At 32.3% G+C, this 21,501-nt stretch overlaps 1 protein-coding gene and 1 long non-coding RNA gene across 4 annotated transcripts in view; both read right to left on the bottom strand.

Annotated features, from left to right (window-relative positions):
- LOC114329237 (glucose dehydrogenase [FAD, quinone]-like) overlaps nt 1-21,501 on the bottom strand; it is a 131,860-nt gene that overhangs the window by 44,539 nt on the left and 65,820 nt on the right. The window lies entirely within an intron of this gene.
- Nucleotides 1,479-9,194, bottom strand: LOC126882262 (uncharacterized). Its single transcript, XR_007697249.1, has 2 exons — nt 8,820-9,194; nt 1,479-8,329 (listed from the first exon to the last, which is right to left on the bottom strand). It is a non-coding gene; the product is annotated as an uncharacterized LOC126882262 (long non-coding RNA).

The following is a 21,501-nucleotide window of genomic DNA, read 5'->3' as shown; positions in this document are numbered from 1 at the left end:
TATAGTTAATATTTAAAAAACTTTAGTACAGCCAAATACAAGACCATGTGGTAACAGTCACATATAAAAAACAAGTGAAAAAAAAAGCCGGCTTGATTTTTTAAAGTCAAGAATGAACCAAGAAAAAACCAGATTCACACTTCCAAAAACTTAGTAGTATTTAAGCATACTTCATTTTAACTTTAGGTAACATCATTAAATGACTTGAATGCTAATATGCAATTTTGAAAATTTTAAGTTAAATAGTTACCAACAGGTCATCTGAGCCCAACGGACACACAAAAGAAAATGGAGTTTGAATTATCAGGTGTAAACTGACATCTCGCCAAGAGGCAGGCAACCTTGAAAAATTATAACAAAGAGTGACTGACAACTGCAGTGCAGCGCGGTAAAATTTAAATTGATGTAATTAAAACAGTTATAAAAGTGTTTAAAAAGTGAAAGTAATATCAAGAAGTAATCAAGGGATGTACCTTATACCTCGTAGACAAGAATCACAGTTTATTTTAAACAAGTGAGGGCAATTCACACAATTATATGGAAAAGTGCCTACGTTAGTACTGGTTATCCAGTTAACTAACTAATATATAAGAGTACAACAGTATAACTCCCATATATCGCAGCTCAAAATGCAAGAAAAAATATGCAATAATCTAAGAAAATTTATAAATCAGTTTAGCAAATTGTAATTTATAATTAATATCAGTAATGCAAAATTTTATCCTATGGAAATTTTAAATTGTTCAATCTATTAAGTAAACTGTTATTATCAAAAAAAGTGGGAAAAGCTTGAAAAAACCACAAAAAAACTAACATACATATTGCAAAATTTTGACTGATATCTAATATATATCTGATAAACTAACATACCTAACTAACATAATTAACTAACATACCTAACTAACATACCTAACATACTGTAACAAAAATAAGAAAACTTCTGTTGGAGTGAAAGTAAAAAGAAAGATATACTCCAACAGAAGTAAGGAAAAAAAAAAAACTAAGTAACTAAATAGTTGGGATGAAAAGAAAAGGGTGCAGTGGCTTCTACGTTGAGAAGCCGCAATAGGAAAAAATACTACTTTGCAGTAGTACTGAAGAAAGGGGAATTAGAGGGGATAGAAGTAGAAGTGGGAAGAGATAGAGGCAAACTGAATAGAGTTGGCTAGCTATAGATGCAAGAGAGCAACTTGACACTCAAGGATGGATACGGCTCGTTTGCATGCCTGTCGAAGAACAGTAGCTCTATATAGATAGTAATGATGACTAGAAGATGAAATAATAAAATAAGAATTATATACTGAAAATGAATGGAGATGAATAATGACTAAAAACGAACAAAATAAATAAAACTAACTAATCATGGGCGCCATGAAAATGATCTTCGATCATTTTCCCAGGTACCTTACACTGCTTTCCAATATTAAATATATTAAACCTGTAATAATGAACATAAAGGAATAATAAAATAATTGATATACAAAATAAATACATATTTATTAAAAATAACTACTAGATTTTTGACAATCTCTGAGTTACACAAAGTGTATATCATGTGACTCTAAAATGACATAAGTTATACAAAAAGTCATCTCTAAGATAACAACAATAATGTTATCTGTTACAAAATTACAGGTATTAGTACCTCTTACTTACATATAGGGTACAAAATTACATAAGTCTTCTACCAAATGGTTATAGTACGCCTGCTACGTACAACTGAATTGAAACCGACAAAGATGAAAATAATACAAATAAATAGGCCCAAGCCTCACTAAGGGAAAATACAATAATGAATAAATAAAGTTAAATATACAATTGACTAAAGTAGAAATGAAGTTGAGATAAATACCGACGATGACCTAAATTAACCGAACAAATGGAATAAAGCGAATAACAGTAAAATATTTGGGAAACAAGCTAGTAATATTACAAAATAAATTTACCCGAATTACATAAACCAATATCAAAGCAATAATAAAGTATTAAAAACCTAATTTTCTCTAGGCTTATTCCTGTGCACAAGAAGTTACCGTAGATACAAAGTTTGGGAACCAAATAATCTAATATACAAATATGTCAAAAAAAAAACCAGAGGTAACCTAAATCTGGAAAAAAAACATAGTGTATTTAACAGATAGTCTGAAATATAAAAAAACCAATAGTTACTACAACACCTCACTAAATGTTCCCAAACAAGGTTGCGGTTGCATCCTAGAAAATGATGCACCAGGATGGTGCGACCCCATGACTCCTGTAGGCCCAGGTGCCAAGACGAAAATTGAGCTGGAACGCTCCCATAGCTTGTTCCCAAAAAGACGTATTCCCATGATGACTTGACTGTGGCTGTAGTGGTTTCCCTAGGTGTCAAAGGGCTATGAGTTCACCATGTGGTTACTCCAAAATGGCTAAAAAAATATTCCCAGTTTTATTTCTCATTTCAAACATGAGCAAAAAGTAAAGGGAAGAAGAAATAATTGAGGAACTTTTTAGAAGCAATAGTATAGAAAAACCGACCATTAAAAATGTAACAAAAACCAATCTCAAGTAACCTTGAACTATTTTGAGTGTGAATACATGAACAAATGACATGGAATTTGTAATTTGAATATGATTAATTTAAGGAAATATCTGTAAAAATATTGAATTTATAAAATATTGGATATTCAAAAACCTACAGAGAAATGATACTTATTTCCAATATTAATTTGAGGACTGCATATGTTTGGTTATGTCTAACCAAAAAAATATTAATGTATAATTTTCTTTGAATGAATACTCAATAATCGAATCTACATAAAATCCAAATAATGAGTTGACTAAGAAATTTTAACAATGGGACTAATATTTTAATATTCAAGGCTAACAAAAAAAATTATTATAAAAAGGTTTTATTACCGGTGATTTCTATTCCGATTCCAAGAGGGGTTGTTCTACCCACATGCCACCCTACTGTAGAAAACCATTTGTGGTAATTTTTTTCTTTTCACTGATGTTATAAAATAAAAAACCAACCGCCATTCTAATATTCTATGGTAGCAACCAACTTCACCTACAGCCACAGGTCAAGTGATGAACATTCGTCTCTCCTTCCAAGAGTACGACGTCAAACTCACCGAACGCGAAATAATTCTCGATAGGTGGAGTATGTTCCATCACCGAGGTATGACGTCACGTCAGTGGTCCTATACGAGGAATTAGAGAATTTAAATGGGAGAGCGAAGGAAAATAATTATAAAAATAATTAAAGAGTTAAGTTAGTAACGTGACCGTTACAATCCCCTTCTACTCGGGAAAAAAAAATGTATCAAAGAAATTTTTTTTTTAAACCTCAAAATATTAACAACTAAATTTACAATAGTCTAACAATCCACGTTTATTCGCAAGGTTACCACTAAGCATAAACTAATGGTCAAGGAAAAATAAATCAATACATGACTCAAACTCATACTAAAATGTTACTATGTTACTCTCTGCTACCAAATATTGACATAATATTGCTTAAAAGTCAAAACAGAACTAAATATTGCACTAAAGTTCATAATAATGCTAAGTGTCGAATTGGGCACCAAACCAAAATTGAACTATCCATGGACATCAGATTTATAAAGGATATATCCAAGGACGGAACAACCAGGAAAAGGTGTGAGCCAATTCGAACCATATCACAAGTAAATATATCAAAGTGAATAAAAAAAATCAGTAACTAAAATAAGTAAAGAATTGAACACCCAATCCAAAATTGAACTAACAATGGACACCAGATTCATAATAGTATATCCAGAGAAGAACAATCAGGAAGATTTAGGGAACAATTCTCACCAATGCCAAATAATACCAATACTGAACATACCAAAGGAATCCAAAACTCAATAACCAAAATAAATGTGGAATCGGACACTTAATCCAAAGTCGGACTATCAGTGGACACCAGATTCATAAAAGGAATATCCAAAGAAGAACGACCAGGCAAATTTATGGACCAATTCACACCAATACTAATCCACATAAACAGATCAGGTCTACGTACACCCACATCCGGTAATACGAACCTATCCAACCAAATACACAAAATAAATGAAGAATCGGACACTTATCCAGAATCGGACTATCAATGGACACCAGATTTATATAGGAGTATATCCAAAGAAGAACGATCAGGCAAATTTATGGACCAATTCTTACTAATACTAAATAAACTAAATTATTGGATCCAATGGTAACTAATACTGAACAAAATAAATAAATTAGGTCTACATACACCCTCATCCGGTAATATGAACCTATCTAAACTAAGTAATCCAAAATAAGTCAGAAAAAAAAATTACTAACAGACTAAGTAACACAGAGGTAACCAAACTAAATCAAAGGTAAGATAAATACCTAAAGTGTATTGACTAAAGTATTCTAGAAAATACATAACTTAATTCATGCTGGTATTCGCGAACTATAGCATGTTGCTACAACAGATGTATGAGAATAACCAGACTCAGATAAGGTACTAATAATGTAAGAATAAGTAAGAAAGAAAAAGAATAAATGATGAACTCATAAGTTCTATGACACTATGATAAGTGATAGGCAAAAAAAATATGTGATAGGTGATAGGAAAAAAAAATAGGATAAGTGATAAGAAAAAAAATTGACGAGAACAAGCACAATTTTAAATAAAACTGCAAATTCATGCGTTCTCACATACGTGGAATTATTCAGGAAATATTCCAGAATCTGAATAGCAACTAATGCCTAAGGAAAGAAGTGGGAATATACTCTGATGAACAACTCATTTGTCTAAACACTCCAAATACTGACTTAACAAACCTACTGCGTATAAGGATAGTCAACAACAAACATACTATGAAGTACGAGATAAAATATAAACTAAATACTTCCCTATCAAATTGTAAATATGTAACTGGAATAATTGGACTAATTAGACAAGAATAGTTAGGACATGCTGCAGGCATTTCCTGACCAGAAATATTATGATAAATAAACATCTGCATACTCAGCCATGAAAGACATAGATTACGAAATTTAATCGAACAGCACTGGCCACGTACCGAACAACAACTTCGAACCCACGTATTCACTAAATCCTAGTACACACAGACTAATTCTTAGAGGAAATAATATGAAAGACTTAAGAATTCACACATACTTACATCAAAATTCCAAACTAATTCCAGAATCATAATGTATAGGAAATAAGGGTCTGAATTATTATAATGTACTTAAGATATCTGTGACAAATGTCAATAGAGTAACCCAATAACAAATTAACAACCACATCTTTCCAATATGGCAAATGCAATAACAAGATATAAATATGATAAAAAATTAGTAAGTAATCAAATATTCAAAATAATATAACCTGAGATATGGTAGTGCAACATAGTTCCATAATAATATCCATATTAAACAAGAGTACTTGTATGAGTTCACCTATCCAAATATATATAAATATATAATAATCAACAACCCTTCTAACTTAAGGGTTAGGTGTGCAAAAACTAGACAAAAATACAAGTGAAGTTTTTATTAATTGGATAATCCTACTGACAGGATTAGCAATTAATAATATTGACTCATAATAATAATTAAAATGCACCATACCTAATACCAAAAAAAAATAAACTCATACATAAAGTACTACATAATAATTAAATTAATAAGTAATAAATAAAAGTCATCAAAACTAAGCCAAAGATGAAATCAAGCAATGTATGTGGGTACCTGCATTATCAGATGGTAAAAAAAAATCTGACTAAAATTTCTAACCATACTAACGATTGAGCTAAGCTAAAGACAAACAGAAGAAGAGATTAGCTTGAACGACACCGTTAAGTTAATCTTCTTCTGAGGATTGTTCTAAACTTAATAGAAAAAGTACCAATGTTTCTAACTAATAAAAGATTTATGTTTAAATCTCAACCTAAAGTATCTGATTTCTATGAGCATTATTTTATGGTACCCACATTGATATAATATTATTATCAACAATAATAAAACTAGAAACTGAGGTGGATAATGGAACTACTTTACTATACAATAATTATAATTGTTATGTTTAACACTACCAATTAAAGAAAAATAATTTGGATGACCATCTGTAATCATCCGAACCATGCGAATTCAACGTATCATGTGTAGAAGCTAATGTTGTGGACTGATTGTGCTTTATGGTGTGTGCCTGTCTTATCAAACAACCCAAATATCAAAAATAACAAATATAAAATATAATCTAAAGTTTGTGAGACAAAGATACATATGGAGAAAATATTAGCGACACACCAACAAATAAAAAATGCCAGCAAATATATAAAAATAATCAAATCAATAGCGTAAATAAAATACCTAAATACTGAAAATGATTTCTAGTTATGTATAAAATATAACCATACTAGAAAAAAAATGTATGCATATATTCAACGATTAATTGTACGCGCAAACGTACTACCATTGGTAGAAGGAATAAAAATTTAACTAATAGAACATAATGTCAGTTATGTATACTCAATCTAAATACATAAATAAGTTTCCAATAAAAATACAAAATCCAAACTAAGATATGAGCTGTACCACTAAAACTAAAAATGAGGTATCGAAATAAACTAATCAAAACCAAAAGCAGTATAAGTCTACATGTTTAGTATTAATAAAATTTTAAAGACCAAAAATAAATCAGAAATAACATGTATACAAAGATATCAAGAAGGTAATAATACAGAAAATTCCAATAAAAGAAAATTGAACTAAAAGAACTACTGTCTTAGAACCATAAAACGGTTGGCACCACGCATTGGGCAGCCAGTGTAACAAAATAAGAAAACTTCTGTTGGAGTGAAGGTAAAAAGAAAGATATAGGTACTCCAACAGAAGTAAGGAAAAAATAAAGAAAAGACTAGATAGTTGAATACTGAAGAAAAGAGAATGTGGGATGTGTAAAGAAAAGGGGGCAGTGGCTTCTACGTTGAGAAGCCGCAATAGGAAAAAATACTACTTTGCAGTAGTACTGAAGAAAGGGGAATTAGAGGGGATAGAAGTAGAAGTGGGAAGAGATAGAGGCAAACTGAATAGAGTTGGCTAGCTATAGATGCAAGAGAGCAACTTGACACTCAAGGATGGATACGGCTCGTTTGCATGCCTGTCGAAGAACAGTAGCTCTATATAGATAGTAATGATGACTAGAAGATGAAATAATAAAATAAGAATAATATACTGAAAATGAATGGAGATGAATAATGACTAAAAACGAACAAAATAAATAAAACTAACTAATCATGGGCGCCATGAAAATGATCTTTGATCATTTTCCCAGGTACCTTACACTGCTTTCCAATATTAAATATATTAAACCTGTAATAATGAACATAAAGGAATAATAAAATAATTGATATACAAAATAAATACATATTTATTAAAAATAACTACTAGATTTTTGACAATCTCTGAGTTACACAAAGTGTATATCATGTGACTCTAAAATGACATAAGTTATACAAAAAGTCATCTCTAAGATAACAACAATAATGTTATCTGTTACAAAATTACAGGTATTAGTACCTCTTACTTACATATAGGGTACAAAATTACATAAGTCTTCTACCAAATGGTTATAGTACGCCTGCTACGTACAACTGAATTGAAACCGACAAAGATGAAAATAATACAAATAAATAGGCCCAAGCCTCACTAAGGGAAAATACAATAATGAATAAATAAAGTTAAATATACAATTGACTAAAGTAGAAATGAAGTTGAGATAAATACCGACGATGACCTAAATTAACCGAACAAATGGAATAAAGCGAATAACAGTAAAATATTTGGGAAACAAGCTAGTAATATTACAAAATAAATTTACCCGAATTACATAAACCAATATCAAAGCAATAATAAAGTATTAAAAACCTAATTTTCTCTAGGCTTATTCCTGTGCACAAGAAGTTACCGTAGATACAAAGTTTGGGAACCAAATAATCTAATATACAAATATGTCAAAAAAAAAACCAGAGGTAACCTAAATCTGGAAAAAAAACATAGTGTATTTAACAGATAGTCTGAAATATAAAAAAACCAATAGTTACTACAACACCTCACTAAATGTTCCCAAACAAGGTTGCGGTTGCATCCTAGAAAATGATGCACCAGGATGGTGCGACCCCATGACTCCTGTAGGCCCAGGTGCCAAGACGAAAATTGAGCTGGAACGCTCCCATAGCTTGTTCCCAAAAAGACGTATTCCCATGATGACTTGACTGTGGCTGTAGTGGTTTCCCTAGGTGTCAAAGGGTTATGAGTTCACCATGTGGTTACTCCAAAATGGCTAAAAAAATATTCCCAGTTTTATTTCTCATTTCAAACATGAGCAAAAAGTAAAGGGAAGAAGAAATAATTGAGGAACTTTTTAGAAGCAATAGTATAGAAAAACCGACCATTAAAAATGTAACAAAAACCAATCTCAAGTAACCTTGAACTATTTTGAGTGTGAATACATGAACAAATGACATGGAATTTGTAATTTGAATATGATTAATTTAAGGAAATATCTGTAAAAATATTGAATTTATAAAATATTGGATATTCAAAAACCTACAGAGAAATGATACTTATTTCCAATATTAATTTGAGGACTGCATATGTTTGGTTATGTCTAACCAAAAAAATATTAATGTATAATTTTCTTTGAATGAATACTCAATAATCGAATCTACATAAAATCCAAATAATGAGTTGACTAAGAAATTTTAACAATGGGACTAATATTTTAATATTCAAGGCTAACAAAAAAAATTATTATAAAAAGGTTTTATTACCGGTGATTTCTATTCCGATTCCAAGAGGGGTTGTTCTACCCACATGCCACCCTACTGTAGAAAACCATTTGTGGTAATTTTTTTCTTTTCACTGATGTTATAAAATAAAAAACCAACCGCCATTCTAATATTCTATGGTAGCAACCAACTTCACCTACAGCCACAGGTCAAGTGATGAACATTCGTCTCTCCTTCCACGAGTACGACGTCAAACTCACCGAACGCGAAATAATTCTCGATAGGTGGAGTATGTTCCATCACCGAGGTATGACGTCACGTCAGTGGTCCTATACGAGGAATTAGAGAATTTAAATGGGAGAGCGAAGGAAAATAATTATAAAAATAATTAAAGAGTTAAGTTAGTAACGTGACCGTTACAATACCTAACTAACTAATTTGACTGATATCTGATAAACTAACATACCTAACATACATATTGCAAAATTTTTGACTGATATCTTGTCAAAATCTTATAACTACAATAATGATTACAACATTGTTGACTCTTTTCAATTTAGTGAATTTATTAATGACTTTAAGCTACCACATGGTTATATTTTGGTGAGTTTTGATGTAGTTTCATTTTTTACTAACCTTCCCTTGGCTAGTGTCCTTACTTCACTAAGAAATCATTGGAATATTATCCAACCTAATTCTCCAGTTTCCTGGGAAGTGTTTGCAGAATTGCTATAATTAGTGTTTGACACTAATTTTTTGGTCTTCAACGACAAGTTTTATTTACAAATTTTTGGGACACCAATGGGTTCCTCGATTTCACCCATCCTAGTGAATTATGTTTTGGATGATTTAGTCTCTGACCGTCTGGGTCATTTAGATTTTCAAGTTCCTTTTGTTAAACGTTATGTGGACGACCTATTATTAGCCTTACCACCAGACAAGACTCAGGCCACCTTGTCCATCTTCAATGGGTTTGATCCTCATTTGCAGTTCACATGTGAACTCGAGGACCCCATCAACCATAGTATCCCCTTCTTGGACATGCGTGTCACTAGAAGTGGAGATAACACACTTTGTACAAGTTGGTATAGGAAACCAATGGCCTCTAATAGGTTTCTCAACTACCATTCTTGTCATCCTTTTAAATATAAAATAAATCTTATTAAAGCTTTAAGCTGTGGGCTACATAGGTTGACACATCCGGTTAATCGAAGGGAATCCCTTCTGCTACTCAGAAGTATATTGGTAGATAATTCCTACCCTTCCTCCCTTATCAATAAATTTCTTTTTTCCCAAAGCTACGGTTCTTCTCTGAACGACATACCCAATGGTGACCAACTTAGATCAATATCGAATAATACTGTTAACATCACAATTCTGCCTACTACTAATCTTGGGACTCCTGTTTCCCAGTTTTCTTCACTTCCTTATTTTCCTCAGGTTACTGACAAACTTATTAAACTATACAAAAATAATAATATTCCTGTTAAGATTGCAATTAAGAACGCAAGAACAGTTAGAAATTTGTTCTCTAAGACTAAAACACCCTTATCCCCTTTGGAACAAGTTAATGTGGTCTACCACATACCTTGTGCTGAATGTGACGCATGTTATGTAGGGCAGACAAAGCGAGCTTTAAAATCACGTTTAATTTCACACCGTAGTGATATCAATTTGAAAAAACCAACTTGTGCCTTAGCCCAACATGCAATAGATACAAAACATAAGGTGGACTTTGATGAAACCAAGATCCTTTGCAATGAACGCAACCTCTCGAAAAGACAGTTCTTAGTGATGTGTTTCATATTAAAAACCTCTAATGTACTTAACAAGAGAACTGACATCAGTAACTTAGTCAAATATACCATGCATTGATTTTGTAGAATTAGTTGGTATTATTACACTCAAATTATTATATTGTAAAAAAGTTTTTGTGGTTTTGTCAGGCTTTTCCCACTTCTCTAATATTGATCTTGCGGAATCAGTCGATGTTATTACACTTAAATTATTTTATTGTAAAAAAGTTTTCTTGTGGTTTTTTCAAGCTTTTCCCACTTTTTTTGATAATAACAGTTTTTTTTTCTTCCTTATTGGCTTTGGATTACTTGATCCATTCAGCCACGATAGATAATAAATTACTGTTTGCTACAATATTCCAAATATAATACATTGCATTACATAATACATTAGGTACATGTGCGCACATATAATACTTATGCACGCACATACATACATACATACATATGTAGAAGTGGAAACATTTAATTGACCAGTAGGTATACTCCTCATTCATGGCCCTAACCAACTTAAATTAATTTACAAATAATTAAATCGACAAAAAAAAGATAATAACAGTTTACTTAATAGATTGAACAATTTAAAATTTCCATAGGATAAAATTTTGCATTACTGATATTAATTATAAATTACAATTTGCTAAACTGATTTATAAATTTTCTTAGATTATTGCATATTTTTTCTTGCATTTTGAGCTGCGATATATGGGAGTTATACTGTTGTACTATCTTATATATTAGTTAGTTAACTGGATAACCAGTACTAACGTAGGCACTTTTCCATATAATTGTGTGAATTGCCCTCACCTGTTTAAAATAAACTGTGATTCTTGTCTACGAGGTATAAGGTACATCCCTTGATTACTTCTTGATATTACTTTCACTTTTTAAACACTTTTATAACTGTTTTAATTACATCAATTTAAATTTTACCGCGCTGCACTGCAGTTGTCAGTCACTCTTTGTTATAATTTTTCAAGGTTGCCTGCCTCTTGGCGAGATGTCAGTTTACACCTGATAATTCAAACTCCATTTTCTTTTGTGTGTTCGTTGGGCTCAGATGACCTGTTGGTAACTATTTAACTTTACATTTTCAAAATTGCATATTAGCATTCAAGTCATTTAATGATGTTACCTAAAGTTAAAATGAAGTATGCTTAAATACTACTAAGTTTTTGGAAGTGTGAATCTGGTTTTTTCTTGGTTCATTCTTGACTTTAAAAAAGCAAGCCGGCTTTTTTTTCACTTGTTTTTTATATGTGACTGTTACCACATGGTCTTGTCTTTGGCTGTACTAAAGTTTTTTAAATATTAACTATACACCTAAATGTTATATACTTTTACATTACGTTGGTTCATGGATAAGGTTTTTTTACTATGTACATATTATCTTTTGCTACATGTCTTTTTAAGGTAACGCTAGTGCTTTTTTACCTCTCTTTTGGATGTTGTTTCTTATAACACTCTTTTTGTAGATGAACTGATGATGTCTACTGAGCAGTAGACGAAACGTCTTCAATAAATAGATGAAGTACAGTGGAACCCCGATAAGTCGGCCCTCGATAACCCGGAAGTCCGGCTAACCCGGACCGATTTTCATCAGATAAACATTTTGATTTTCAATATTTTGTATTTTGACAACGACCCGATTTGGGCGTCGCGAAACGTTAATAAAATTATTTTTCAATTTAATTGTGGCTTATTTCCCATCAAAATAGTTAATTATCAGACAAACCTTTCAACAATAAAAATGTATGTAATATAATATTTGAGAGATAATGTGTATGTGTGTAATTTGAACTATACGACAGTAAAAATGACTCATAGCACACGCCGCAGAAACAACAGGAACCTGTCTGTAGTACCTATTCCTTTTTATTTCAAACTGTCTTAGCATTGTTTAGGAAAGACTATTTAAAAAATTATTTTATAAACAATGGTCTTTAGTTTTCACTGTTCTTAAATAACATTACATCGTTGTGACTGTATTGTGTGTCTTGTATTGTTCGCTTCCGTTTGCTTACGTTTGTGTTTGGTGTTTTTTTTTTAGTAATTTTGATGTGTAGGTACTGTGCATATTTATAAATATATTTCATGTTATTTCAATTCTAACGGAGTTTATCTGTAAGTATACCGTATTTTATTAATTTTTACCATATTCTCCGGCTATCTCGGATTTTCGATAACCCGGATGGGCCGCGGTCCCGATTAATCCGAGTTATCGAGGTTCCACTGTAGCTGAATTCTTTGTCTCTTTTTTCACCCACTTGACCGATAAAACCCTACACTTACGAGTGCTCCTTTGTTATATTGGAATTGACGGTCGTACTCCTTTATGATATATACAGTGCTAGTCAAAAGTCCGTACCCCCCTCGTATCTTTTGATCGGTTATACCTATAATAGTGAAATTTGGAGGGAGGAAATAAACGGAGGTAAGCTTCTTAACTAGTCATGACAGGTGGCGTAATAGTGACAGATGACGTTACAGAACCACTGTGACCGATAATTTTAAATGGGATTTTATGGCAAGTGATACCTCATTTTAAAGGTATTCAAAATACCCATTCAATTATACTAATTTTTTTGGGTTTAAGTTGATTTTGATTTTGGTGAAAAAATTAAATAAATATCATATTGTATTTTCGCATTTAATTAATAAAAATTCAAATGTCCGCTTATGGGTTTTTTGTAAAAAAGATGACGTTTTTCAATTCTCTAGTAGTTTTTACGTCAACGTCAACCTTTTTGACAAGTGATCATAGGCGGAATTTTGAATTTTTTAAATTAAATGCGAAACTACAATTTTATATTTATTTCATTTATTCATCAAAATTAGCTTAAACTCAAACAAAATTAGTATGACTGAATAGGTATTTTCAATACCTTTCAAACGAGGTATCACTTGCCATAAGGTCCCATTTAAAATTATCTGTCACAGTGGCGCTGTAAAGTCATCTGTCACTGTTACGTCATCTGTCATGACTAGTTATGAAGCTTACGTCCGTTTATTTCCTCCCTCCAAATTTCACTATTACAGCTATAACCGTTCAAAAGATACGAGGGGGGGTACGGACTATTGACTAGCACTGTATATATATATATATATATATATCTATATATATATATATATATATATATATATATATATATATATATATATATATATATATATATAATCTTTATCCCTTCTACCCTGAGGTGTAGGGATCTGTTTCAGATTCTTTCATTATTTTTTGTTCTTCGCAGATTTCTTCCATATCTTTCTGTTCACTGTTAGTTTTTTGGCATCGTTCCATGTTGTTACTCTCTTTTCCAAAATATCTCTTATTACTGCATTCCATTGTTTTCTTGGTCTACTACGCTTTTTCCTTTCTATATTTCTACTTTCCCAGATTCTTTTTACAGGTATATTATCACTCAATTCTTTGAAGGTGTCCCACCAACCTAGCTGTCTTTCTTCTATATAGATTTCTAATGGTTCTATTTCTAATTCTTCTCTTATTTTTATATTCTTAACTCTATCTCTTCTTGTCACTCGCATTACTCTTCTTAGATATTTCATTTCTATTGCTTGCAGTTTACTTTTATCCCTTTTTGACAATATCCACGATTCACATCCATATGTCCGATACATAATTGTTATAAAATCTACGGTTTCAGAGTTACGGAGGGTGAAAAAAGGAGGTTTTCGATACTTTTTATATTATTTGGGCAATTGATGATGATTTTGGCTGGTGAGGTTGACGTTTCTTCAAGGGCTTATCACTAACATACCATCGACCACTGAATTAGCAAATTTTATTTACAAAACACAATCCTGTTAAAGAGAATTGCTATCATCAGCAATCATATTATAAATTGCCCAAAAATATAAAATGTATCGAAAAACTCCACTTTTCACCCTCCGTAACTCTGGAACCGTTGATTTTATATCAATTGTGTATAGGTAGGACCTTTTTTGTTTTAAATTTTATGTAGAACATTTTTGTATAGAACATTATTTACGCTAAAGCATAGTTTTAGAAATATTGACGGAAAACGTAAAAAAACTACTAATTTACCGACTTCTCCCCCATATCCCCCCCCCAAACCGGACGCTTAAAATGGTTTAACTTTTTACTGAACAATATGTGAACCATATAGAACAATTTGGTGTTGGAGAAAAACTTTTAATTTTGATGTCTGGGTTAGTCCTTTTTTTGGACAAATTATACTATACTACCTCCGTAACTTTGGAACCGTTCATTTTAGAAGGATTATGCATAGGGCCTTTTTTATTTCAAATTTAATGTATAACATTTTTGTATAGAAGGTTGTTCATGCTAAACCGCACAGTTTTTGAAATATTAACGAATAACGTAAAAAACTACGAATTTACCGATTTCTCCCCCCTTTTCTCACCAAACCCGACGCTCAAAATGGTGTAACTTTTTTTTGAACATTATGTGGACCATATGAAACAATTTGGTGTTGGAGGATAACTTTCACTTTGGATGTCTGGGTTTGGGTCTAGCTATATATATATATATAATAGCACTAAAGGCCTTAGAGGCCCATGGCTTGAAAAGTTTGTTCGTTCTTCATTTTTACTTTTCTTTAGGTACCTAGATCTTCTCTGGCTTGGTATGTGATTTTTCTCCATTCCTTCCTGTTATTCATTTTTCTTCTCTGACCTTCTAACCCCATTTTTTCCATATCTTTTTCGACCTCTTGCTTCCATCTATTTTTCGGTCTTCCTTTTCTCTTTTTGGAGGCTATGTTGTAGTTTAGTACCCTTTTTGGAGTCCTCGCGTTCGGCATCCTTTCTATGTGACCTCGCCATCTAAGTCTCTGTGCCTTTATCACTCCTATTATATTAGGTTGATTGTATAATTCCTTTAACTCATTATTTGATCTTCTTAACCATAAACCGTCCCTTATTATTCCTCCATATATCTTCCTCAGGATTTTCCGTTCCCAGATCTCCAGTAAACTTTGTTCATTTTTTGTCATTGTCCATGTCTCACTGCAGTATGTTACTATTGGTTGGATAGTTGTTTTGTATAACTGTATTTTTGCCTTTCTTGATAAAAACTTGCTTTTCAGCATTCCATTAAGCGCATGTACACTTTTGTTGCCTGCCATTATTCGAGCTTGTATTTCTTCTTTAATATTCGGTTTACGTGATATTATTGCTCCTAGGTATGTAAATCTTTCTACCATTTCGAATTCGTATGATGTTCCTTCTTCTACTTCTACTTTAAGCTTTTGTCCATTCCTGAACTGACCATCTGTCCATTCCATACATTTTGTTTTAGTTTCATTTATGTGGAGTCCCATTTTCTTCGCTGCTTTTACTATTCTCTGTACTATTTCCTGTAGCTCTTTTGTTCCTCTTGCAAGCAACACCACATCATCCGCAAATGCCAAAACTTGGTGTCGTTTTTGATATAGGAGTGCTTCTCTATTGATTGTTGCTTCTCGCATTATTTTTTCTAGGCATAAGTTAAAGAGTAATGATGACAAAGGATCGCCCTGCCTTACTCCTTCATTTACTATAAATGTGTCTGATGATTGGTTGTTTATTTTGACTCTATTTTCGGTATTTTCTAACGTAATATGTATCATGTTGCGTAACTTTCTGCTAACTCCCAATTCCTCAAGCGCCTGCTTTAAATTCTTCCTCTTTATTCTATCGTACGCTTGCTGGAAATCGATGAATAGCGCTATCGTTGGTAGGTTGTGTTCATAGCTTTCTGCTTGTAATTCTCTGATTACGAATATTTGGTCCGTTGTGCTTCTTCCTCGTCTAAATCCGCACTGATATTCACCTATTATATTTTCCGCTTCTTTTTCAAGTTTATCTTTTATGGATTTTGATAAGATTTTATATATGGTATTTAGTAATGCTACTCCTCTGTAATTACTACATTCTGTTTTGTCTCCTTTTTTGTGTAATGGGCAAATAATTGCTTCCTTCCAATCTTTTGGTATCCGTTCTATTCTCCATATCTCTTTTATGATCTTGTATATCCACTCGTGTAGCAATTTTCCACCATATTTCATCATCTCTGCTGTTATATTATCGCTTCCAGGACATTTGTTATTCTTCAAATCTTTTATGATTTCCTCGATTTGTTCTTTGCTGGGTGAATTATCTTCTATGTCTTCTAAGTTTTCATTTCCTTCTTCTGCTTCCATGTATTCTCTTTGGTTTGACTTATTCTTGCCATTTAGTAACTCGTCAAAATACTCTTTCCATCTCTCTACTATTTCTGCTTCACCGCTTATATTATTCCCCGCTTTGTTTTTAACGAATATTGGTTTTTGTTGGTATCCTCTTTTCTCATTTCTGGCACCTTGATACAGGTTTCTTATTTCTTTATTTCTGTAGTTCTCTTCTATTTCTTTTAGCTTATTTTCTACGTGTTTTCTCTTCTTTTCTCTCAGCAATCTCTTTACTTTATTTCTTTGCTCTATATATTTATTCTTCGTCTCTGTCGTTTCTTTCATTATCATTTCCATCCTTAATGATTTTCTTAGTTCTATTTCGTTTTGGCATTCTATGTCGAACCACTCCTTTCTCTTTTTATTCTCCTGTTTATTACACTCTTTTGCTGCTTTGTTCATTACTTGCTTTATGATGTCCCAGTTGTTTTCTGTTCGTTCTTCTGTTTGTATCTTTTTTAGTTCTCTTTCCATTGTTTCCCCATACGTTTCTTGCTCTTTCTTTGTTGCTAATCGAATTGGTTTATTTATATATTTCTTTACCTTTATTTTGTTTTTGTTTTCTGGTATCAGTTGTTTCATTTTGATGCCCACCATGTAATGATCAGAGTCGGCATCTGGTCCTCTGTATGTTCTTATCTTCTTTATACATTGCTGTTCTTCTTTTTCAATCAGCACGTGATCTATTTGGTTTTTAGTCTTTCTATCTGGTGATATCCATGTTTCCTTATGTATTTCTTTTCTTTCAAAATATGTGCTCATTATGATCATATTTTTTTCTCTTGCGAAATCTATGAGAAATTGTCCGTTCTCATTAGTTTCATTGTGTTTGCTATGCTTTCCTATTGTCGGTCTAAACACTTCTTCCTTCCCTATTTTGCCATTAGCGTCGCCTAAAATAATTTTCATATCATATCTGGGTATACTTTCGATTGTTCTGTTTAGTTCACTGTAGAAACATTCTTTAACATCATTATCTTTTTCTTCGGATGGAGCGTGAATATTTATGAGGGTGATTTTTTGGTATTTTCCTTTGATCCTGATAGTACATATGCGGTCTGATATCGGTTTAAACTCTACTATTGCTTCTTTTAGTTCTTTTCTTATCATAAAACCTGTGCCTAATATTCGATTCTTTCCACCGCTGTTAAAAAACAATGTATCTTCTATTTCTAATATATCATTTCCCAGCTGTTTCGTCTCCTGCAAGGCTACTATGTCAAATTGGAACTTTTCGATTTCTCTCGCAAGATGTTTAAGTTTACCTTCGCCATATGTGCCTCTTACATTCCATGTTCCTAAAAGTAAGTATTCTTTTCGACATGTTTTCTTGTTTTTTGGTCCGGTTTTTGTTTTTTTCCTCTTGTTTCCTTTTTTTGTATTATCACTATCCTTTTTCTGTGCTTGTTTCGTCAACGTTATTCCTATGGTACAGTTATTTGTTAGTTTTTTGATGCTGTTTTGATCATTGTGCCCTCTTTGTCGTTCCACTTCCATTCGATGTTATTTACCCATATTTTTTTTACTCCAATTTTGACTTCATTTCCTTTATTTCTTTCTTCCTGGGCAATGTTTCTAATTGTTTTCTGTATATCTCGTTCTTTTATGGTTGTATCTTCGTTGATATATACCTTGTGCTCTTTAATTTCTTTTAGCTTGTACTTTTTTTCCATTATTTTTCTTTTTTCCTCTTGGTTTTCTAATTCAATTAGACATGTTTTTTCGCCTAGCTTGTGAGCATTTCTTATTTTCACCTCTATTCCTAAGTGGTGTTTGATGAAATTGTTGATTTTTCCTTTTAACCGTGCTTGCTCATATGTGTCTATTGTTAGGCCGCTTATAACTACGTTGTTTATTCGTCGGTGTTTTTCCATAACTTCCATGTTTTTTGTTATTTCTCTGAGTCCCTCCTTGATCTCTTTATTTTCTTCTTTCAGTTCTGCATTTTCTTTTCTCAGCTCTCTGTTTTCCATAATGAGCTTTTCTATTGTTTCCTTACTTTCTTTTTGATTTCTTTTTATTTCCTTAATGTCATCGGTGAGGAGGCTCATCATTATTATTAATTGATCAATTTTTGACCCTCCTTCTGGATGTGTGTCATCACTCTCTAATTTTTCCATTTTCCGGCGCCAAACACTGTCTTCCACCTCAACAGTGCAGAGAAGACAGCGTCTACCGTATTTATTTTGTTTGTTTATTATCCGTTGTTATTTTCTGTGGTTATCCTGAAAGTCTACTCACAACGGCAACGTCGCAATTTCAACGGTCAAGGTTTCGTTTCTACGTTTTGATGTTAGACAAGCTTATCAATTGTAGCGATCTTACTTTTTATAGGTCCTTGGTATTATTCCGATGCTATTTCACCGATTTTAAAGTTTTTTCTTATCACTGTCCTTAACTTAATGTCTTATATTATTCACTAGATACTTCCAATAATTTATTTCCCGTTACAACTCTCAGAAATTGAGTTTATTGCAGACGACAAATAAAATATGTGTTTACGTTTTGACTACAGTGTTGCCCTGGGTCTAGCTATACCGTACTATAAAGCAGACTGGACACTTGGACAGTCTGTGTGCGGTCAAATTGTACGATTTGTGAAATTAAATTAAAAAGTTAGAGCTGTAAGGAAACAATGTCGATTAAATCTATCGAGATATGAGGTCTCTGTCTTTATCATTGACGATTAACGGTTATGATGGAAACATTTCTGTGTCTTCCGCTGTTCTAATAAGTTCCTCAAAACCTAGTCATGTCCAGTTTCTAATGTTGCGCAGCTATGACATTTTTTTTTATTTCAGTGTAACATTGTTTCTATATATTTTTTAAATGAACCAAATAGCGGGGTTTCTTATTTTGGTCATTTTAAATAGTTGTTTCTACATATTTAATATGTTTACACCTCAATTCGAATGCTTCTAACTCATCAAGGTTTTTCATTATTAGAGTCCATATTTAGTGTTCATATACATAGTAAACCAAGTTTCAATCCATAATCAAGATCCTTAATCCAGCTTGATCAATTGAAGAGTAACTGAGAAAAACGTATTAAATCCAAGATATAGATTTTTAGTGATCGACAAAAAACTAATTGAATTAAACTTAGTTAAACGTAAATATTTTATTGACTATAGAAATGTTGACATTATTTCTGACAGAAAGTTGAAGTGTTGTGTTCAATCTCGGAGTTTACAATTTTTAAAGCTTTCATTTTGTTGGATTTATCTCAATTTGCTTTAACATTGAATAGATTTATAGCATTTTTCTCTATATGAATGGATTTATTTCGTTTCTTTTAACAAATACTAGATCTTTTACACGAATAATAGATATAACGTCTTCTATTTTAGTAGATTAACATGCAGTGTCTGAGACAACTGCACAAACAACTCCCTCTAAAGTACGTACCTAAGTAAGCAAAATACACTCTTGCTCATAACAAAATGAGCAAAACATCTTTTTACTTCAAAAATGTCTGAAACTGGATTTATTGCTTTTTACTCAGTTGCTTCTCAATTACCGCTTTAATTTCTCGATCAAGGTCAACTTTGTATTGAATCCAGTAATCAAAACATTTGTAGTGATTTAACTGTGTTAATATATTTGCATTTATCATTATAGAGATAGATATAGAGTTTGACTGTTCTAATATTTTGATAGAATTACAGCATGGTAAAAATTTTCAATAGGCAACAACAAGTATGAATTTTTGGAACATCTTGTCATCACTGCCTAACAGAGTAATATAATATACAGGGTGATTCAGTGAAACGGTACGATTTGGCAACGCTGCTGACTATAAAATAGAGGAGCCGCTGGTTTGCGACGTAAGCGTTGTGAATCTTTTTTTTATTTATTTAACCTCATATTTTATTTACAATCTGTAAAACAAGTTACAATGAGTAAATGTTGTGACCACTAGTGTAGGTGACTTGGAGAAAATGATTCATTAGTCATTTTCTTTACAAATATTTTACATAGATATAAAATTGTTTGTCTCTGGGAATTACGGCACATATAACTGAAATCGCGATGGTAAATCACTAGGTGTATTTCGTCTAAGTCTTCGTCTGACTGGTTGTCTCATCAGGTTTCTGGCTAGTACATTTGGATGTTGTGTCAGTCTGTCTTCGTATTTCTGTGCGAAGTTAGTAATGTCTTCTTTCACTGTTGCAATTTCTAGATCGCGTCTAATAATATTATTTGCAACATACCATGGGGCATTTGTGATTATTCGAAGAACCTTCGACTGGAACCTCTCCAAGATTTCGATATTGGAGTTTGATGCAGTACCCCAAAGTTGGATCCCGTAACTCCATATTGGCTTCAAAATTGCTTTGTAGACAAGTACTTTATTATTCATCGAAAGTGATGATTTGTGACCAATCAGCCAGTAAAGATTGTGTAATTTGAGACTAAGTTGTTTACGCTTCATAAAAATATGTGTTCTCCAGTTTAATCTTTGGTCCAGTTGCATTCCAAGGTATTTGACTGTTGCTTGCTGTTTTAGTTGGTGGTTGTTGATATATACAGGAGGGCAGTGATCTTTACGGTTTGTGAAGGTAATATGAACCGACTTTGTTTCATGTGTTTGAAAAAGCCACCGTTTTAGCCAAGTTTGCATTTTGTTGAGGCTGGTTTGCAAAAGTTGAGAAGCTATCCGTGGTCCCTGATGTACTGACATCACTGCTGTGTCATCTGCATATGTAGCTGTTGTGG

The sequence above is a fragment of the Diabrotica virgifera genome, chromosome 3 (genome assembly GCF_917563875.1).
Source record: "Diabrotica virgifera virgifera chromosome 3, PGI_DIABVI_V3a".
NCBI lineage: Eukaryota > Metazoa > Arthropoda > Insecta > Coleoptera > Chrysomelidae > Diabrotica > Diabrotica virgifera.
This window is presented reverse-complemented; position numbering and strand designations above follow the sequence as displayed.